Source organism: Dama dama, chromosome 22 (genome assembly GCF_033118175.1).
Source record: "Dama dama isolate Ldn47 chromosome 22, ASM3311817v1, whole genome shotgun sequence".
In the NCBI taxonomy this organism is placed as follows: Eukaryota; Metazoa; Chordata; class Mammalia; order Artiodactyla; family Cervidae; genus Dama; species Dama dama.
The window spans coordinates 32,788,033-32,809,423 of NC_083702.1; the positions used below are offsets into that span (position 1 = coordinate 32,788,033).

The following is a 21,391-nucleotide window of genomic DNA, read 5'->3' on the forward strand; positions in this document are numbered from 1 at the left end:
TTCTTGCGGGTAGGCATGAGTATATTGTCTTTTATTACCCACATATAGTTTGAATAGAGAAATACTAAATATTAACTAATAAATATTAATTAAAATGCACAGTTAAGATTACTCAGTGACTCAAATTCTGTTTCTTTCTATTTTTTTTCATAAAGTGTTTTAATAATTTTTTACAACTACATGCATTGTGAACATCATTTTGACTAGTGAATAAGAAAATAGGAGCATATGTACCACCATGAGGTATCCCTTAACATTTGAATCTTTTCAAATGAATTCTTCACTGCAGAGTTCTTCCCAGTCTTCAGAACATTTCTGCCTGTTCTTCTTGCTTTCCCCCTTAGGGTTGAAGCCTTGACATCTCCGGGAGCCACTGATTTCTACTCAGAGATGTCAGCTAACACAACCATTGTTAGGAACTCCTTAGTGAGAGGTTTCCTGTTAACTGGACTTGGAACTTTACTAGATCAGTGCATCCAAATGACAACTCTTCACTTCGTTCAGTGCAGACAGATAACAAAGGGGCAGTCATGGAATACAATGGGTACAAACTCCAAAGATAAGTAAAAATAAAACATAAATGCAAAACTCATTTCTCTCACTTCCATTTGTTTTAACCCAGATTAATTTTCACCCATGAGAGTAATATTCATGATCTTCCTTTCTGAATATAGATTTAGAAGAGTTGTCCCATTTGTCCTGGTCTCATTTTTTTTTTTTGTCATGTTGTAGGTTTAGTCTTTAATTTGTCCCACAAGCATCTTTTTTAGACATTATCCCCTATGGTGCTAGTCATGGGGGAGAAGGAATTTATATTTCATTTGGTGAAGCAGTATACAATGAATGACACAACAGTTCGAGGCTATGTAAGTTGCCTTTCCCTTCTCCAGAGGGAATGGATTGTCATTCCCTTCTCCAGAGGATCTTCCTGACCCAGGGATCAAACCTCGGTCTCCTGCATAGCAGGCAGATTCTTTACCATCTGAGCTACAGGGAAACCCTTGTAAGTTGCTAGAAAATTTTAATACAGTTAGCTAATTCTTGAACAACTTATAAGTCTGGGGCAGTGACCCCCTTGCACAATCAAAAATATAAGCATGACCTTTGACTCTTCCAAAACTTAACTGCAAATAGCCTAAGGTTGACTGGAAGCCTTACAAGTAGCATACAAAAATGATTAATACATATTTGCATGCTATACACATATTTTTATGCATTCATGACATACCTAACTTTTTCTTATTTTTTCTATATTTCTACGTTATGCAGTTTGTCTGCAAATTTTTTCAGATTGTCACAAATCTCCAAAAAACTTTCCCAATATATTTGTTAAAAAAAAAAACAAAAACCTTCATGTGAGTGGACCCATGCAGTTCAAACCCATGTTATTTAAAGGCCAACTGTATTAAAAGAAATATGATTGTGATTAATCTCAAAGAGTGTCATGAAAGTTCTGAAAAAAGTCTGTATTTTATTTAAACTTTGTCACAATGTGACTGATTCACTAGTCTAGGACTGGGATGTGGATTTTGGATGTCAGATGTTTAATTTAAATGAAATTTGCAGAACTTTTCAGAAGGTTATAATTTCCTTATTTTGTTGATCCTGACACCTTTTTCTGAAGAGTCTGAAAATACAAAAAGGTGTCAAGGGTATGAGCCTTTAAAACATTAAGTAATATAAAATTTGCTATTTTGGATTAGATGATTTTTTACTAGAAATAATTATTTTCCCTTCTTTAAGATATTCATCCAAAGCAATTACTTTCCAATTGTTATTGACAAAGTATTTTTTCCTTTTCTCATAATTAATCTATTAGAGAGTGAATAAAACAAAAGGCATAGTACATACCAATGGAATACAAAAATTATACGATTTTTACCTGAGAACTTCTCCTCACGCCAAAAGAAATGCTGACTTTATAATGCAATTTTGTCACCAAGAGAGACAGCTTTCAAAAAAGAAATAAATGCTAATAAGTCTTTACACTATTATTACCTATGTATTTAGGGAGAATCAGTTAAATATTACAAAACATATAAAAGTTTAGTAAGTTTAGTAATCCAAATACTAATAAGTTTTAAAAATAAGTTGAATACTTTTATATCTGTTCATTTTAAATCCTGCTTTTCTAATATTATTCAATTTACACCCTGACATCTAAACTTTATGTTACAAAAACATCCTCATATATTTTGTCTTATTTTACTTTAAGTCTCCCAGCAAGAGTGTGAGACATTATCAATCTTACTTCACAGGCAAAGAAATTGAAGTTAGAGTTATTCAAAGATTTGCCAACAGCCATCACTTTATTAAGCTTGGGACTCAAATTCAAGTTACTGGCCTGTAAGTCTAGGCTACTTTTCAGAGTTGCATCTTTATTAGCTAAATGCCAACAGGGAAAAAGTTGTTAACAATAACTTCTTTGAAGAATCAGACTAATAACTGAACTCTTGCAATTTCTTCATAATTCTGAAGAAATTCTTATACCACATTATAATAGACGCCATTATGAGCTTAATTTAGGTAATATTAATCTGGGTTCTTGCAAAAAGTTTATAATATCAAATCATTAAATATTTTAACAAAATAGCTATAAGTAAATTCCAAACATATTCATATAACTAAATTATATTCTTTTTACAAAAGAGTAAATATTTCAAATAAATGCATAAACATCCTCAACACTGTTATTTAAGTTGACTTGTTTCAACATAAAACATATGTCATTTATATATCCAAATGCTGTCCATTCATTTAGAGAGGAACTAATATTGCAAGAAATGAAGCACACATTGGCAAAGACCTTTAGCTCACCTACTGGCTTGACCAAAGGCTATGACTCCATCCCAGGTTTACTTCAAATGAGTTGTGTCAAGGGTTACCCACAGGCCATTTTATAGTGATTTATAGCTGATGTCTTCAAATCTTCTTTTATTTTAATGATAACCTCAATAGAATCATTAAGGCATTCTTTGTCTTCATGGCAGCGACCAGGAGGGAACTGATGTCTTTAAAAAATTCTAAGGGATGAGGATTATTTATACAGAATGGCAGTTTTTAATGTTGCACCCTGGAGACGAAACATTTTTTTCCTCAACATATTGAAGATGCTTGGCTTGATTATATATTCTGCTTATTCTTGTTATAATATTAAATTCAAGGTATCTTCCAAAAAAAAAAGATGAAAAGACTTAGAACTGAGCATGAGGTTTGAGTCTGATTTTAATTATAATGATCTCAAATCTGTATTAAGCTCTTACAGCCTCATGATTCTTAAGTGTCTGTATTGAGTTAAGCATGCCATAAAGCAAGACTGATTTATCAGATATTCATTTAAGAAATTGTCAATTAAAATAATTAATGTGTAGTGAAACTCAGCTGTAATGCCTTATGCTTAATTTTTCCCAACCCATAACATTAAAAGAATAATACATCCCACAAGTCTGGATGGCTTGAGAGATTTTATATAGCAACTGTAATGATATCATTACATAAGAGTTTCAATGATATCTTTTCAACTGAACTGAAGAGAAAGGAGGGCATTTACCTAGATTTAACTTTATTTTGAATGTTGCTTTGGGTCATTAGATTGCCAAATAAAGGGAATCTGCATTTCTGGTTATTGCAGTAAAGAATGGAATATATACATATATATTATATATACTGTTTATAACATCAATAATATTTATATATAATATAAGCAAACATGTATAAAATATTTCTCTGCCATACTTGAGTAGATTGGCCTAAAAGAGACACAGAGAAAGATAATATTATAAAAATAAGAGAGAATAAAAAAATTCCCTTCTAAAATTATCAGTTAAACAGTATAAAAGAAGTAGCCTGTATTAGTATAAGCCTATGCCTTGCATTTCAGCACACACTTCATTCATCAACATACACAAGGGAGGCCATTCACTTGATGTGCTCATAGTAAACAAATTCACGAAGCTAATGTATAAAGCAGAATACCAATTAATTCTTTAATTTAGATCTGAACAGAATATTGCTGAAATTTTTAAGATATTCTAACTTCAGGATTCCTCAAAAAAATCAAATTTTCACTATCAGAATCAGGGCAAAGGAAGTAGTGAGGATAATTATAATCTGTGTCCATGGGTTCCACATCCACAGACTCAATCAAATACAGCTGATACAGAAAGCCAACTGTACCATACCATTTTACATAGAGGACTCGAACATCCTAGAATTTTGGTGTCCAAAGAAGTCCTGGAACCAAACCCCTATGAATACCAAGGGACGACTATACTTCACTCAGACTATAGGAAGGACTGGTAAATTATATAAGTTTCATTACATATGATATCTCTCAAATGATCAGAGCCCTCATATTTCCTGAATCCAGTGTGAACGTCTGTCAGGATAAACAAGACAAACCTTACTTTTAGGGTACATATGTTCTTTTTACATAGTACAATATCATTATTTTACTATTCTTAGGTACAACAGTAATCTGCTCAATGCTGCACTGAGATTATTTTCAAGCCATGGATCTTTGGTGCTTCCATCTAAGGAGTCCAAAATTCAGACATATTTTTGAACAAAATAGCTTACTTCCACAAATAATTTGCTTGTTTGCTTGTTTCTCTTTTAATAGAACTGGAACAATGACTATATGTCAAGTATTACACCAGGTGCTAAGAATGAATATGATAAGGTCTCCATCATCAAGTGACTCAGAGTCACACAAGGGAAGGCAAGCGCAATCAAGTGTAAGAACACATGCTCAGTAGTGTCTGATTCTTTTGCGACCCCATGGACATTAGCCTGCCAGGCTCCTCTGTCCTTGTAAATTTTCAGGCAAGAACACTGGAGCAGGTTGCCATTTCCTACTCCAGGGGATCTTTCTGACCCCGGTATCAAACCCATGTCTCTTGTGTAGGATGCTGAGATACTATACCAAGAGTACATGTCTATGCAGTGTGGTCACATATGACAGAATAGCCAATCCTATGTAGAGGTGATAGTTGAGACAGAGCTTATGAGTTGGTGCAAGGCAAGAGGGAAAAGTGGAATGAAGAGGGCAAAAGCATTTCAGAGAGGGAGAATGGCACAAACACAGGCAAAAAGAGGTAAAATAACATGATCCATGAGGAAGTGATTCCATTTGGGGCACAGACTGCTGAGATTAGGAGAAAAGTAGAAACAATTTAGGCTAGTGAGGTGAATGGGGCTAGATTACAGAAAGCCATGGCAAGGTGGTCAGACTTACACTTTTAGACATTTTTATCTTTACATTTTTATTCTTCTTAAGTTCACTCCAAACTAGAGATATGTTAGTTATTTATTTCTTTAAAATTCAGATGAAATTCAATACTCTACTCTTTCATACCTATATGTCCTTGCAGAGGTTATCTCATTTTTCTTTAAAAATCTTCTAACTGACATACCTTCTGGAACCTTTTCATTTTTCTCCTTGACTGTACTGGGAACTTTTTTCCTTTCCTCCATATTATTCTTTGATTATTACTTAGCCTATGGTATTTTAATTATTAATTTATTTGCTGTCTTTCTCATTACACTATATAGTGTTATTTATCATTCTTTTTCATTCTACAAGTGTCCTGTATAGTATGGGCTTCCCAGGTAGCACTAGTGGAAAAGAACCTGCCTGCCAATGCAGGAGATACAAGGAGACGCAGGTTCGATTCCTGGGTCAGGAATACCCCTTGGAGGAGGGCATGGCAACCCACTCCAGTATTCTTGCCTGGGGAACCCCATGGGCAGAGGAGCCAGGTGGGCTGCAGTCCTCACGGTTGCAAAGAGTCGGATACAACTGAAGCGACTTAACATGCATGCACCAGTGTATTAAAGGTGCTAAAAAGTTGTTTATCGAAGAAACCTCAATAAATGTTGTTTGACAGCTTCTAAAAGTGACTTTAGAAACCTCATCTATGAATAACAGTCATTACACAAATTTTTAAAAAATCATATAAACCAGTGAACAAACATATAGCATTGTTTCAAGAGAAACATCAAGTCTATTGCTTGGAGTACGTCTCTTTCCAAAGGAACATATTCCCATTCCTATTTTCTCACTAGAAGATATTTCATCTAGGATAAACCATATTTTACTGTTTATTCTAAGTGGATCTTGTTTTTAAAACCAGGATTTAAATATATTTTGAAAGAACATTTTTTTAAAAGTTAATATTTTTGTCTCATTACATTTCTTAATGTTCTATTTTATATGTCTAGAATTCTAGAAAATAACTTGGTTACAACAAAAGCCCACAAGTTTATCTGACAATAGCTACAAAACATGTAACTAAATTAAAAAAAAAAACTTACAGATATATTATCTTAGATAACATACTAATACTTTTAATTGCAAAAACTGACATATAGTGAATACTATATCACAAATAGTGACAACTAAGGTGGCAATTCATATTAAGATCGGGTTACATACTATAAACATTTAATCTAGTAAACATTTATTGAGTGCACATTATGGATCAGCCACTTAAAACTCAATGGGTAAAGAGAGTGTTTCTAAAACAATTAATCTTATGGAATTGATATTTCCTTCACTTAGTTTGTTGCAAGTCCGTGAATTACAGTCCCAGGTATAACAGATCAGAATTTAAGCTCACTGCAATTCGTATGTATGCTAATAGAAAAAGACAAGCAAAATCAAATCAAACAAAAATTACCCAGAGGTTCTCTTAAAACTGAATGAGAACTTATCATTTTTTTAGATAAATGACAGCACTATTTGCATGAAAACTGGCACTAAAAATTCCATCGCTTGACCCAAAATTTTTGTCCTGCCCTGTATTTATATAGGATTGACCTGACTGTTGAGCTCCTGCAGACTTAAAATGAAACTCTGATCCTCAAAAGAGTTGCATGGGGAAGTACAGAAAATAAAAATCTGTACCTATTTAAGGACATTCCTACTGCTGTCATAATGCTTTTGTACATACTTCACAAAACAAATTTTTTTCCTTATGTTAAGTATTACTGGAAATACCACAAGACAATTTTTTTTTTTTGCAGTATTTCATCCTTTCTATTTTTAGTCTCCATTTCTTTTTCTCCTATTTACCAAACCTCTACACTGCCAGAAATCATCAAAATTGTACAACAAACCATAACAGTTCTGATTATAGAAAAAATAAGACTTTTTGGCTATTGGGAGATTCAATTTAAATGAAAGTCTCATACAGAATTTCATTGATAATTGGTCTTGCAAACATCTCTAACAGAGCTTTAATAAAAATATTTTGTGGTTTTATGAAAATGTAAGGCTTTTAGTGTTTTCTGTTATTCATAAACAATTTTGGGGAACATGTATTTTTTAAAATTTAAGTATACATTTTTTTTCTTTCATATTACTTGGTAAAATAAAATCTAAAATGAGAATTCTGATCTTCATTTTCTTGAAATTTAGAGATCTAATCCTTATTCTTTTGAAAAAACCAAAATCATAAAGGATGAATGTCTGGGTTCTTAGAAACTCAACCCAATGTTTTCATCTAATCTATAGTTGCAAGTACAAGAGCTGAAAGTTGTGGGACATTGCAATTGTAAGTCCTCAAGCACACGGGGGCCAGGGTGGGGGAAGGTGGAGGTAGAATTCTAAGAAGCATCTAATTATATTATCTACAAGGAGATCCAGGACTAGGAAAGGGGTACATTCTTCCCACGAGAACCTGAGGACACATTAGGACATGATTTAGGTTAAGGAAAATTGCCAGCTTTTCATACTTCACTTGCATTTTTAGGCATGCTGCTTTCCAAGCAGCATTTTGTTAAACAAGTTCTTAGGAATGTTCAATATTCTGAGCCATTAAGAATGTACTTTTCAAATGTAATATTTCTGATTAAAATTTTCATGAGCAAAATTCTTATTTCACTATAGAAAAAAATTTCAAATATATTTTCAGGTAAAATAATTAAAAGATTATTTCCCATTTCAAAAAAAAAAAGAGAGCTGTTTTATATTTTGAATTCTATTCTGTATCCCCTCTGTCTCAAACAAAGATACGTGAGATACGGACTGTATGCTTGCAAACTCCTTTGATTATATTAAGCAGACTCTAGACAATAATTCATAGTGTGAATTATACTACTCACTGTGCATCTGATGAAGGTATTTTTTCCCCACACTTAATACTAGTCAAGTTACACATTTTTTCTTCTCTTTATTCAAAAAACCATAATTAAGAATGACTGTGTTCTTTAGTTGATTATTAGAAGAAATGAGAAACTATAAGAAAGATGATGGAGAAATCCACTATTTTATAATTTTTTATATTTTGGATTAAAATAGTCCCTATTTCTCCTTAAGTTAACTTTGTTCAATACCACTACCATATTGTATGTGCCTGAGAAAATGTGAAAAGAAGTATAATTAAAAAGGAATCTTACTTTATGGAATATAATACAATAAAATAGATACATTAGAACTTTGTATGTAAACTCAGTATAAGTAAAACATAGGATTTTAAGTGTATCATGAATGCACACGCTTAAATAGGTCGTTTAATGATTTTTAACAAGAAAATAATCGCATTATTTACAGAAGTTTTACATAAACTTTACGAAAGCTGTTGTTAAGTGGGTGGCACTGTATGTTTATATGACAAAAATTGTGACTTTTATAAAGCTATAGCTGGAGAAAGGGAGAAGGGAGGAGGGGAAGAGAGAGAGGGGAAGAAGGAAGAAAGGCAAATATATATATATATATATATATAGAGAGAGAGAGAGAGAGAGAGAGATTTTGAAAGAATGCTGTCCTCTCAAAAATCCTCAATCAGGAGACTGCAAGTTTATTTCAGTGATGAAAATAATGCTACTCATAATTTTAAAACTACCCTGTTGTAATTGCTTTAAAACTATAGCACATTTTTCACTGATTTTTTAAAAAGAGAGCTAAAAGTCTGTTGTACTTGGCAGATCATCGAAACCACACTGGGTTATAAAGTTTGGGGTAAAAATCAAAATTTAAAAAGCAAATGTCAAAAGTAAAAATCTGATTAGAAATTAGGGTCTGTTTTCTTATGTGACTTGTTAACCTATTCAAAAGACTTTAAGTAAAATTACAATTCTAAAACTCTACTGAGCACTAGTATGAAAAAGAAAGTGAAAAGTGAAGGTGTTAGTTGCTTGGACTTGTCTGACTCTTTGCGATCGTATGGACTATAGCCCGCTAGGCTCCTCTGTCCATGGGATTCTCCAGGCAAGAATACTGGAGTGGGTTGCCATTTCCTTCTCCAGGGGATCTTCCCGACCCAAGGACTGAACCTGCATCTCCTGAATCTCCTGCATTGGCAGGTGGATTCTTTACCACTAGTGCTCCCCTGGCAACTACCCCAGCCTATTTTCTAAACCATGAATTTGTCAACCTCACTCATATATTAGGGTCCCTTAAATTGCTCTTCCTCCTGTTTGGAATATCTTTCCCCCCAGACCTTTGTAGGTACTCTCCTTCTCATGGTTTAGGTCTCAGAGAAGACTTCCCTATAAGCTGTGTCTCAAGGAGATCACCTTGCTGTCCCTTGGCACTTTTTTTTTACCATGTTTTATTTTCTTCACAGCACTTACCAGTATATGAAATTATCTGTTTAATTGCTCACAGTTTATCACTTCCCATTCAACTGAAAAATCTTAAGAAGACAAACTGTCCTGTTCATAGCTGTAGTAGCTATAGTTCTGCCTTGAACTGAACTTGGCACATGACAGGCATAAACTAGTATTTGCTGAATCAATGAGTAGTAGATGTAAGCATAGGGTGCTACAGAACACTAAAAGGGGACAGAGCTTTGAAGAATGAGAAAAGAACAGAGCTAATGGCTGAAAAACATTTCCAAGTGTTTGGGCTCCTAATTAAACCATACCTAAAGTCAGAATAACCTTTTTTTTTTTTAAATGTGAATATATTTCCTTTTTGCTTAATCCAGCTTGGATTGGGTTTTCTATTACTTTATTAACAAATACAATTGTCATTCAGTGAGAGCATAATTTGAAATCCTGGAAAGCTGATTAAAGTTATACTTCAATAAGAATATTTTGACATTAAGAGTTACCCTGAATAAAATAACACTACCTCCTGGAGTGGTGGACTCCCTCTGTCACAGGAACAGACTAGGCAGAGGGAAAGTAACCTTGAGACTGAGTTATTGTATGCTGGACTGGATACTTTCTGAACTTCCTTCTTACTTAAGCTTCCCTAATTCTATAAATAAAACATCAATGCCCTTTGTTAAATAAAGACAACTTTGCATACTTTGGGTTTTGAACTTGTCCGCCTTTAGTTTAGAAGGTTATATCTCTTTATTTTGTTGATTTCTACATTTACATCTGTTCAATTACTGTATTGTTTTCTTTCTATGATCTATTTTATAATATTCAAAAATGTTAATGGAATGTTTTATTTTCTCTAGAGAAAAACCTATTAATAAAATTTAACAAAAAATATGTATATACTTTATTTTCCATCAATCTAAATAAGACTAAATATTTGTTGCCATGTAGAAAACAAATCCCTACTTTGGGGCATCTGTGTTAAACAGACTACTAAAATTCTTCCTATTTTGCCAATAGGAAAGAATGAGTAAGTAGAAGGAATGCAAGTGAATCAAATCTGAGGTTTATGGTAGTCCTCCACAGCTTTACTTCTCAATTCTCTATTCAAACATTTAAAGGGATGAAAAGGGGTCAATAATCAAGAGCTCAAATGAAGTACTGATCAATAATTTAGGGTAGAAAAGAAAGGATTTAACTGATTTGGAGAAAGTTTTAGGAAGCCCAAATTATAAATGATTCCCTAAAAGGAAAGATAACTACAGAAGTAGCACTTTCACTTTCTCAGTCTGACGTATTGATGTTTATTGATGTTGTCCTAGACACCACCCATTACAGGGACATCCTTTCACGTTGTTCTGTTTTTCTTCCCTGTATATTTAGGTTTTGACTGCCTGCTTCTAACATTAAAATGCTTTCAACCTTTAGCTTTTTGGATGATGAATCTGCACTGGGTTGGATCTATTTTAGAGGGCAACTTCCACCTAAAAACTGTGATTCTGTGGATCTTCCTATGTCCACACATGCTCAATATCCTCTTGCCTCTCCCATGGTTTGCCTTATTGAAAAGCTTTGACGTGGCTCATGAGAGCCGGTTGCTGTGTTCCAGACAAGGTTCTGTCAAAACAGAATCGGTATACTGGGGAACACAGGCCAGGCCAGTTGAATTCAAAGGACATTACCTAAATCCCTCTGTATATTTTGCCTTTAAAAAAAATGTCAGCATTGTAACTACTCTGTCTCTTTGTTTTATAATTTTTATGTTACACATGTGAGTGCCCCCCACCCCCCGCTTCTGAGTCATAAGAATATATCACCAAATGACCTACTTGGACATTTAACACCACAGCGCTCAGAACAGCCTCTAAGTACCTAGCTGTTTGAGATTCCTGTCAACTGAATACAGATGAAAAGGAAAGGAGGAGGCTGATCACAGGGGTTCCACTGATAACACTTCATTTAACATATTCCAGTTTAGCAACAAGGGGCCACAAGAAGAAAACTATTTTATTTAAAATGACAGGGTGACTATGTTAGACCCACTATAAATACGTCCCACCCAGGAAGTGATGATAATAATGATAATGGGCCACATTTACAGTTTAACTCTATGGGGTGATTCTTCTCAAATGAACTCACCTCTTGAGTGTGACACATCCATAGCACATCTCAAAGGCTCATAAAATTGCTATTTCATAGATACTGAGATATGGGGGAAGGAGCAGGTGTTCAATAACTATCCAACAAGGCACAAAGCAGCTGAATGGAGCAAGGTGTTAGATTCTAGCATTTAATTGATATGCCAGACAGTGTTTAAAGCATAAGAATAGAAAATGGCCAATTTAAATGTGGTTATAATTAGCTGAGGCTAACATTCCAGTTCTGTTCTGAAGTTTCAGGAGAAATGAAATCTACAAAAGTACCAGGTCTAGCAGTTTCAGGAGGAATCAGTGGTTTTATATTTGATCTTACATATATAGATAACTGGGCCTCCACAGTGGCTCAGCAGAAAAGAACCCGCCTGCAATACAAGAGACCCAGGTTTGATCCCTGGGTTGGGAATATCCCCTGCGGGAGGGCATGGCAACCCACTCCAGTATTCTTGCCTGGAGAATCCCATGGACAGAGGAGCCTGGCAGGCTACAATCCATAGGGTTGCAAAAAGTCAGACATGACTGAAATGACTGAGCATGCGTATAGATAAATGGAAGCGCCTCTTTGATTAGTGCTATTTAAGTACTGTGGGTTACTTAGAAATAACTGTATTTGGAAGCCAGTTCTAGCCCTGCAGAGTAAGTAATGATTCTTTGAGATCTTGACCTGGAAACAGTAAGTCATATGGCAGTATTCTATGATTTTTCACATATTTGAAATTATATCTTTGGCAGCTACTGCTACTAAAAAGTCTTCATGTCCAGATAAAATGTAAAAATATTAACTGAAGTTATGATTATACTGAGCATTGCTTTCTGGAGTTTTCACAATGGAAATACTACTGTGGAGGCCTCAGTACTTCCTGGTAGATTTCAAAGTTATGAAATCTCTTTGATGTCTTTTGCTTTATCTTGAAAGGATGTTTTTGTCAAATATTAAAAATAGTGTTTTCATCATTAGTGTGGTGGTGGTTTGACTTAGATGTAGTTAGACTATGTCACTTTTGCAGTCAACCTTTCCCCCAACTGGCGTTAAAAAACACTGACTCAAAGTTGGCAAAACAAACTTCATTTCCAAATCTTCTATTAGAATTTTCAGTTAAGATGAATCATGATTATCCTCTGATTTCTCATAGCCAGCATATACTGCTAAGTAATGTTGTGTGTATGTGTACCACAGTTTGTGACTCATAGTATTAAAGTACTACAAAATTCTACCCTGTAGATCAGTGTGTACTGATAAAATGCTTACTTGATAGCATGAAATTATGTGATTGGTACCATTACAGCAAAAACTAAGTGCTCTAAGAGCAGTCATGGCCCTCCTGACATTACTAACATAAGCACCTGGCTACCAAACCAGAAAAGATCTTCATTTTGGTGTCTGTGAAAGAGGATAAGATAAAAATGTAGCACTACTTCTTACTTCAGAATCTGAAGCAATCTGTATAAGGATATTGCCCCTGAAAGGATCTGATTGTGTCTGGTCAGCTGGCTACGGCCTTTTCTGGTTGTTGGAAAAATATTTCTTCTCCCTGACATGACTCCCAGGTGCTACTGCTGAGCAAATGGGAACATCACTGCCAGAAGTATTTGAAAAGAACAAAAAAAATTGATTTGGACAATCTATGAGCTCTTGTCATTGACAGGGACACAGCTGTGACCAGGGGTATGACTAGGGTCAGAGCAAGGTTAAAAGAAAAGCACCCAGGAATTCTCTCTTGTCATCAGCTTTTCAAACTAACTACTTTTGGTTAGCTGCAGGCAACATATAAGTTTTCATCAAGCACCAAGAGACATTTCATAGTATTTACAAGATGCACTTAAATTTTTTCCCAAGAGGTGGCTACTTCTGCAATAGCAAAACACTTAAAATGTGAAGTTCAGATGGTTAGCACAGCTATAACATATGAGGATTTCTTGCTAACGTGGAATTTGCAAGCGTATTCATTACCAACAATTGTGTGAGTTGCATGTGAAACCAGCTAAAAATACTTTTCATCCTTTGATAACTATTTTAAGGCTGGTATTGATTCTGCTATTTTTAAGAGAAATAATTTATTTTTACCAAACAAATATTATCAAGAGATCGATTACTATCACAAAAGAAAGGCTATCAAGGTTTCCTAAAAAACTGCAGCAAACAATGCAGAAAACCATTAAAACAAATAAATATGTGGCACAAAATACATGACAAAAATGCACTGAATAAATTTTACCTATTCTATGGCAGAACGCTAAACTATAAACAAATCAGTTTAAACATTTGTTGAGGAATATAAGCAGATTTAGAGCAGCAATGCTGCCTATGAGATTCAAGGACCAATAGTGCTAAACAATACTATGACTAAATAATATTCCTGAATATGAGAAACAGAATTATTTCTAAAATTTTCTTTAAACTGGATCTCTCATATATACAAGTTCAAGAGTTCATACTTTCGATGTTTTTTTAAACCAATATTTAGCTCTAGACTCAGCTGGGAGGATACACATGAGCTAAGAGAATATCTCTGAAGAACTAAATATAAAAAAATTAGTCTTGGAATAGGATCCAGGAAGAAAAAAATTAAATGAGTGCTAAAGAGACAAATGTTTTAAGAAAGATGTAACATCTGAGAAATTTTAAAAACCTGCCGAAGACCTTAATTTTTCAATGTTTGGCAAAATACATTATGAAAAAAAAGAATCTCGTCTTTGTGAATAATAAAATCAAGGCATAAAATAATAAGGAAACGTGAAGCAATGACAGTATGTCGGGCATTAATGAAAACAGTTCCAAATAGTAAGTTTAAAGACATATAACTCAACCAGCAATGCTATCCAAGTTTTCCAATGCAGTGTTTGAAGAGAGCAGATTTCTTTTCGTGTTTTCGCATTTACGGGATACACTTCCTGCTCGCAGTTTCTAAAGGGTCACTGTGAGTCCTCTAAAGGTTTCTTTATCATTTAATATTATAAATAATTATGTTCCTAGGCGGCAGTTCAAAGCTTAGCACAGCACTGGTACAACACCCCAGGAAGGTCAGGTGACCTTTCTCCAATTCTCCTCTCTCTGGTGCTGAGGACAGACAAAGTGATATGTCTGTCATACGCCATTACCATTAGAACAGAATCTTGTTCTTTTATTACAACTGAACTCCGCCAGATTTCTCAGCAGGAATGCTAAGTGAAATCAATGTCTTGGATTTCCAGGCTGAGCTTGGAGGTCACAGCCACTCTATCATTTCTCAGCATTATCCTTTCTCGCGCGCGCACACACTCCCCAAGCCTCCAACTGGCGCACAGCAGATTGAAAACAGCATGCATCAGAGGACTCATGCTGCACAATTTTACAGCCTTTTGGAGCCCCTTCCTTTTGATTCCCCCCTTCCATTTTTTTTTGCAAATTGCAAATAAGTTTTGTTTGTGTCCTTCTCTGGAGTTGTGAGTCAAAGGCACACCTAGGAAGAAGGGCAGGGAAGCAAACCCATAGCACGCGGTTGATTTTTGACAGCTGCCAATAAGACTATTTTCCTTACATCATCACCTGGATGTGGCTTATGATTCTATAGTTCCAAACAATAAAAGCTTTATGTCTGCTTTATGCCAGGTAGGAAGGCAGATAACACAAAGCTATTTAGTAAAATAATTCAATTTTACAATAAGACACATGTGAAAATCCACCAATAAAACACACAGAAAATGCCCTCCGGACACTCAGGATTGACTGTTTCAAAATATATTTATATGTAGTAATAAATGATAACTGTTATATTAAAGTGAAACGGCTCTGTGAAGGCAAAATGTTTATTATGCTATGTATAAATGTCAATTCCAGTCTCTAAGAAACAGAATTCATGTATTGAAATGCATCCTCTTTATTTATTGTTGCTTGTATTTTTTTAGTCATGTTCTTCATTAAAATGACAGTAGTAATACTTATTGCTCTGGTAATTTTTAACCCACTAAACTTTACTGCTGAGCTAAAACACAAGCATATTTAAGACATCTTTTCTGACAATAAGAATGGGTGTAAACAGTATACTAGAGGAAACGGAGCAAAGAACAGACATATTTTTATTAAATTGTGGTTGTTATTTAAAAAGAGGCACTTTCTCCTGGGTTAAAATTTTTATGTACTTTAAAATAATTGCAAGTGGTAAGAAATACAACTTCAACTCCTTTCTTAAACTTTGTATGATAGAAAATTCATGAAGGCTAATTTTCCAGAAGTGAAATTAAGTGACAAAGTATAAATATATTTTTTTAAACAGTATATAATCATAGCTATAGAAACACAATCCACTTTTTCAGTAGCACTAAATAAAGGGAGGTACTTGAAGCTGTACAATATGGCAGAATTCTAACATTACTGGAACAATCAAACTTCGCATCCAATCTGTGGAGTTCTATGAATGTCTGAAACCATATACCTCATAAAACAGTGCCTTCATCTTGGCAAGCTTTATGTCACTTTTATATTTGGCATGGTTTACCTAAGGAAGTGTCACAGCAACTGCTCAATAAACCTTTGAATGAATGAATAAATGAATGAGTAAATAAATACACGCATAAACAAATGAGGCTGACTGTCATTAAAAAACTTCACGATTATTCTATTTAGGGATCTGAGGAGAAGATATTTGGTGGGCTACAGTCCATGGGGTCACAAAGAGTTGGACATGAATGAGCACACAACACTCAGTATCAATGATAAAAAGTTACCTAGTGGCCAAGAAAAACCCATCAGTTCTTTACAAGTGAACTATGTACTCTAAAGTGATAAAATGAAATGCCCCAATGTAAAGCATCATTATGAACCACGATGTGAAATCACATTAATAAATCATGGGGGAAAAATCTAGAATAATACCTCAGAGAGTTATTTGTGTGTGACAATGACTATGCTGCTACAGATATTTATTTTTCTCAGTGTTAGCCTATACATGTGTAGAGCCTTCTCTTGTGTTGTTGGAAGAGAGTGTTTGCTATGACCAGTGCGTTCTCCTGGCAAAACTCTAGTAGCCTTTGCCCTACTTCATTCTGTATTCCAAGTCCAAATTTGCCTGTTACTCCAGATATTTCTTGACTTCCTACTTTTGCATTCCAGTCCCCTATAATGAAAAGGACATCTTTTTTGTGTGTTAGTTCTAGAATGTCTTGTAGATCTTCACAGAACCGTTCAACTTCAGCTTTTTAAGCATTACTGGTTGGGGCATAGACTTGGATTACTGTGATATCGAATGGTTTGTCTTGGAAACAAACAGATATCACTCTGTCATTTTTGAGATTGCATCCAAGTACAGCATTTCAGGCTCCTTTGTTGACTACGAGGGCTACTCCATTTCTTCTAAGGGATTCTTGCCCGCGGTAGTAGATATAATGGTCATCTGAGTTAAATTCACCCTTTCCAGTCCATTTTAGTGCGCTGATTCCTAAAATGTTGATGTTCAGTCTTGCCATCTCCTGTCTGTCCACTTCCAATTTGCCTTGACTGATGGACCTAACATTCCAGGTTCTTATTCAATATTGCTCTTTACAGCATTGGACTTTACTTCCATCACCAGTCACATCCACAACTGGGTATTGTTTTTGCTTTGACTCCATCCCTTCATTCTTTCTGGAGTTATTTCTCCACTGATCTCCAGTAGCATATTGGGTACCTACTGTCCTGGGGAGTTCATCTTTCAGTGTCCCATCATTTTGCCTTTTCATACTGTTCATAGGGCTCTCAAGTCAAGAATACTGAAGTGGTTTGCAGTTCCCTTCTCCAGGGGACCATGTTTTGTCAAAACTCTCTACCATGACCCATCTGTCTTGAGTAGCCCTTTGTGGCATGACTCATAGTTTCACTGAGTTAGACAAGGCTGTGGTCCATGTGATCAGACTGGTTAGTTTACTGTGATTGTGGTTTTCATTCTGTCTGTCCTCTGATGGAGAAGGATAAGAGGCTTATGGAAGCTTCCTGATGGGAGAGACTGACTGAGGGGGAAGCTGGGTCTTGTTCTGATGGGCGGGGCCATGCTCAGTTCAGTTCAGTCTCTCAGTCGTGTCCGACTCTTTGTGACCCCATGAACCTCAGCACGCCAGGCCTCCCTGTACATCAACAACTCCCGGAGCCTACCCAAACTCATGTCCATTGAGTCGGTGATGCCATCCAACCATCTCATCCTCTGTCGTCCCCTTTTCCTCCTGCCCTCAATCTTTCCCAGCATCAGGGTCTTTTCAAATGAGTCAGCTCTTTGCATCAAGTGGCCAAAGTATTGGAGTTTCAGCTTCAACATCAGTCCTTCCAATGAAAACCTAGAACTGATCTCCTTAGTATGGACTGGTTGGATCTCCTTGCAGTCCAAGGGACTCTCAAGAGTCTTCTCCAACACCACAGTTCAAAAGCATCAATTCTTTGGTGCTCAGTAAATCTTTAATCCAATTTTCTGTTGATTATATTCTTTGAAGCCAAAGATGGAGAAGCTCTATACAGTCAGCAAAAATAAGACCAGGAGCTGACTGTGGCTCAGATTATGAACTCCCTATTGCCAAATTCAGACTTAAATTGAGAAAGTAGGGAAAACCACTAGACCATTCTGGTATGACCTAAATCACATCCCTTACAATTATACAGTGGGAATGACAAATAGATTTAAGGGATTAGATCTGATAGTCAGAGTGCCTGAAGAACTATGGACGGAGGTTTGTTACATTGAACAGGACACAGGAATCAAGACCATCACTAAGAAAAAGAAATGTAAAAAGGCAAAATGGTTGTCTGAGGAGGCCTTACAAATAGCTGTGAAAAGAAAAGCAAAAAGTAAAAGAGAAAAGGAAAGATATACCCATTTGAATGCAGAGTTCCAAAGAATAGCAAGGAGAGATAAGAAAGCCTTCCTCAGTGATCAGTGCAAAGAAATAGAGGAAACAATAGAATGTAAAAGACTAGAGATCTCTTCAAGAAAATTAGAGATACTGAGGGAACATTTCATGCAAAGATGGGCACAATAAAGGACAGAAATGGTATGGAGCTAATAGAAGCAGAATATATTAAGAAGAGGTGGCAAGAATACACAGAACTATTCGAAAAAAAGATATTCATGACCCAGATGATTATGATGGTGTGGTCACTGACCTAGAGCCAGATATCCTGGAATGCGAAGTCAAGTGGGCCTTAGGAAGCATCACTACGAACAAAGCTAGTGGAGGTGATGGAATTCCAGTTGAGCTATTTCAAATCCTAAAAGATGACGTTGTGAAAGTGCTGCACTCAATATGCCAGCAAATTTGGAAAACTCAGCAGTGGCCACAGGACTGGAAAAGGTCCGTTTTCACTCTAATCCCAAAGAAAGGCAATGCCAAAGAATGCTCAAACTACCGCACAATTGCACTCACCTCACACACTAGCAAAACAATGCTCAAAATTCTCCAAGTGAGGCTTCAACAGTATGTGAACCGTGAACTTCCAGATGTTCAAGCTGGATTTAGAAAAGGCAGGGGGATCAGAGATCAAATTGCCAACATCTGTTGGATCATCGAAAAAGCAAGAGAGTTCCAGAAAAACATCTATTTCTGCTTTATTGGCTATAACAAAGCCTTTGACTGTGTGGATCACAATAAACTGTGGAAAACTGTTCAAGAGATGGGAATACCACACCACCTGACCTGCCTCCTGAGAAAACTGTATGCGGGTCAAAACAACAGTTAGAACTGGACACGGAACAACAGACTGGTTTCAAATCAGGAAAGGAGTATGTCAAGGCTGCATATTGTCACCCTGCTTATTTAAGCTATATGCAGAGTACATCATGAGAAATGCTGGGCTGGAAGAAGCACAAGCTGGAATCAAGACTGCCAGGAGAAACATCAATAACCTCAGATATGCAGATGATAGCACCCTTATGGCAGAAAGTGAAGAAAAACTAAAGAGCCTCTTGATAAAAGTGATCAAGGAGGGTGAGAATTGGCTTAAAACTCAACATTCAGAAAACTAAGATCATGGCATCTGGGCCCATCAATTCATGGCAAATAAATGGGGAAACACTGGAAACAGTGGCTGACTTTATTTTATTGGGCTCCAAAATCACTGCAGATGGTTACTGCAGTAATGAAATTAAAAAGATGCTTGCTCCTTGGAAGAAAAATTATGACTAACCTATAAAGCATATTAAAAAGCAGAGACATTACTTTGCCAACAAAGGTCCATCTAGTCAAACTATGGTTTTTCCAGTAGTCACGTATGGATGTGAGAGTTGGACTATAAAGAAATCTGAATGCTGAAGAATTGATGCTTTTGAATTGTGGTATTGGAGAAGACTCTTGAGAGTCCCTTAGACTGCAAGGAGTTCCAACCAGCCCATCCTAAAAGAGATCAGTCCTGGGTGTTCATTGGAAGGATTGATGTTGAAGCTGAAACTCCAATACTTTGGCCACCTAATGCAAAGAACCAACTCATTTGAAAAGACCCAAGGCTGGGAAAGATTGAATGCAGGAGGAGAAAGGGAAGACAGAGGATGAGATTGTTGGCTGGCATCACCGACTCAATGGCCATGAGTTTGAGTAAGCTCCAGGAGTTGCTGATGGACAGGGATGCCTGGCGTGCTGCAGTCCATGGCGTCGTAAAGAGTCGGACACGACTAAGTGACTGAACTCCCTAACTGAATTGAGCCTGTACATGGAATACATTGAAACTACTGTCCATGGAGACACCACGATATCACTGCTTTAAAATTAAATTATATTTAATAAATGTCACCATTACCAAGTTTTAAAAACATGTTCTGCTGTGATTATATAGAAAAGCACATCATGCCTCAAGTATACCTCAAGCACAGATCATGGAAGGTCCATTACACAGCTGAAAAAGCTCATAAAAGTGGCTTATTCATATTTCCTAACATCACAGTAGCAAGTACATAATTTTCCACTCTATCTTTGTACATGTTGCTAGTGAATCATGTCTAAGGTCCTTGTCCAGGGTGAGTTATTATTCCCAATGTATTTATCTATTAGTATAAAAAAACAGACTTGGGGGATTTGGGAAGATGGAGGCTGGAGGACACTTTCCCAATCCAGTAGTTCTCGTTCCCCATTTCTATTCTGGATTAATATACTGACTATGAAAAGCATCTGCCAGGGCACTAGAGGAGGATTAAAAAATTCTAGGATTTTTTTTCTCTTTCAAAAATTTCTAAATTTTTTTCTCTGTGTATTTTTTCTATTGTTGTGAATACTCTAATCCTATTATTTTTCAGACATTTCAAGATGAATTCTTGAAATAAAGAGCAGAAGCAATTTTCTAGGTAATTCAGCAAAAGACCAACAGCATTATTTCGGGGGGTAAATTCACTGTGTTAAGTTTTCTACTGAATATTTTCTAAGTGTTAGAAAATATGTGTGAATATTTCCCTGAGCAAGTCTGAGAAAATTCCTTCATGGATACTCTTTTTACACAGGAAGTTTAATATATTCGTATACTATCATCTAGGTAAGAGCTTAAAAGTCACGAAGAAGTTAAAATTAATTTTTCTGCTTCTTTCTTTTGAGCCAAGAAACAAATTATTTGAAACTCCCCTGATCCTTTTCGAGGTTCTCTCAGGAAATGCTTTCTTTACCCTAAAAACAAAACTATTTCTAAATACTCTTACCTTTAACATTAGCATTATCTTTCTAATTGGCTGAATAATTGGCTGGATAATATGTTTGAAATTGGA

At 35.7% G+C, this 21,391-nt stretch overlaps 1 protein-coding gene across 5 annotated transcripts in view; it reads right to left on the reverse strand.

Annotated features, from left to right (window-relative positions):
• The window catches only part of SOX5 (SRY-box transcription factor 5), a 1,090,517-nt gene that overhangs the window by 62,073 nt on the left and 1,007,053 nt on the right, over nucleotides 1-21,391 (reverse strand). The window lies entirely within an intron of this gene.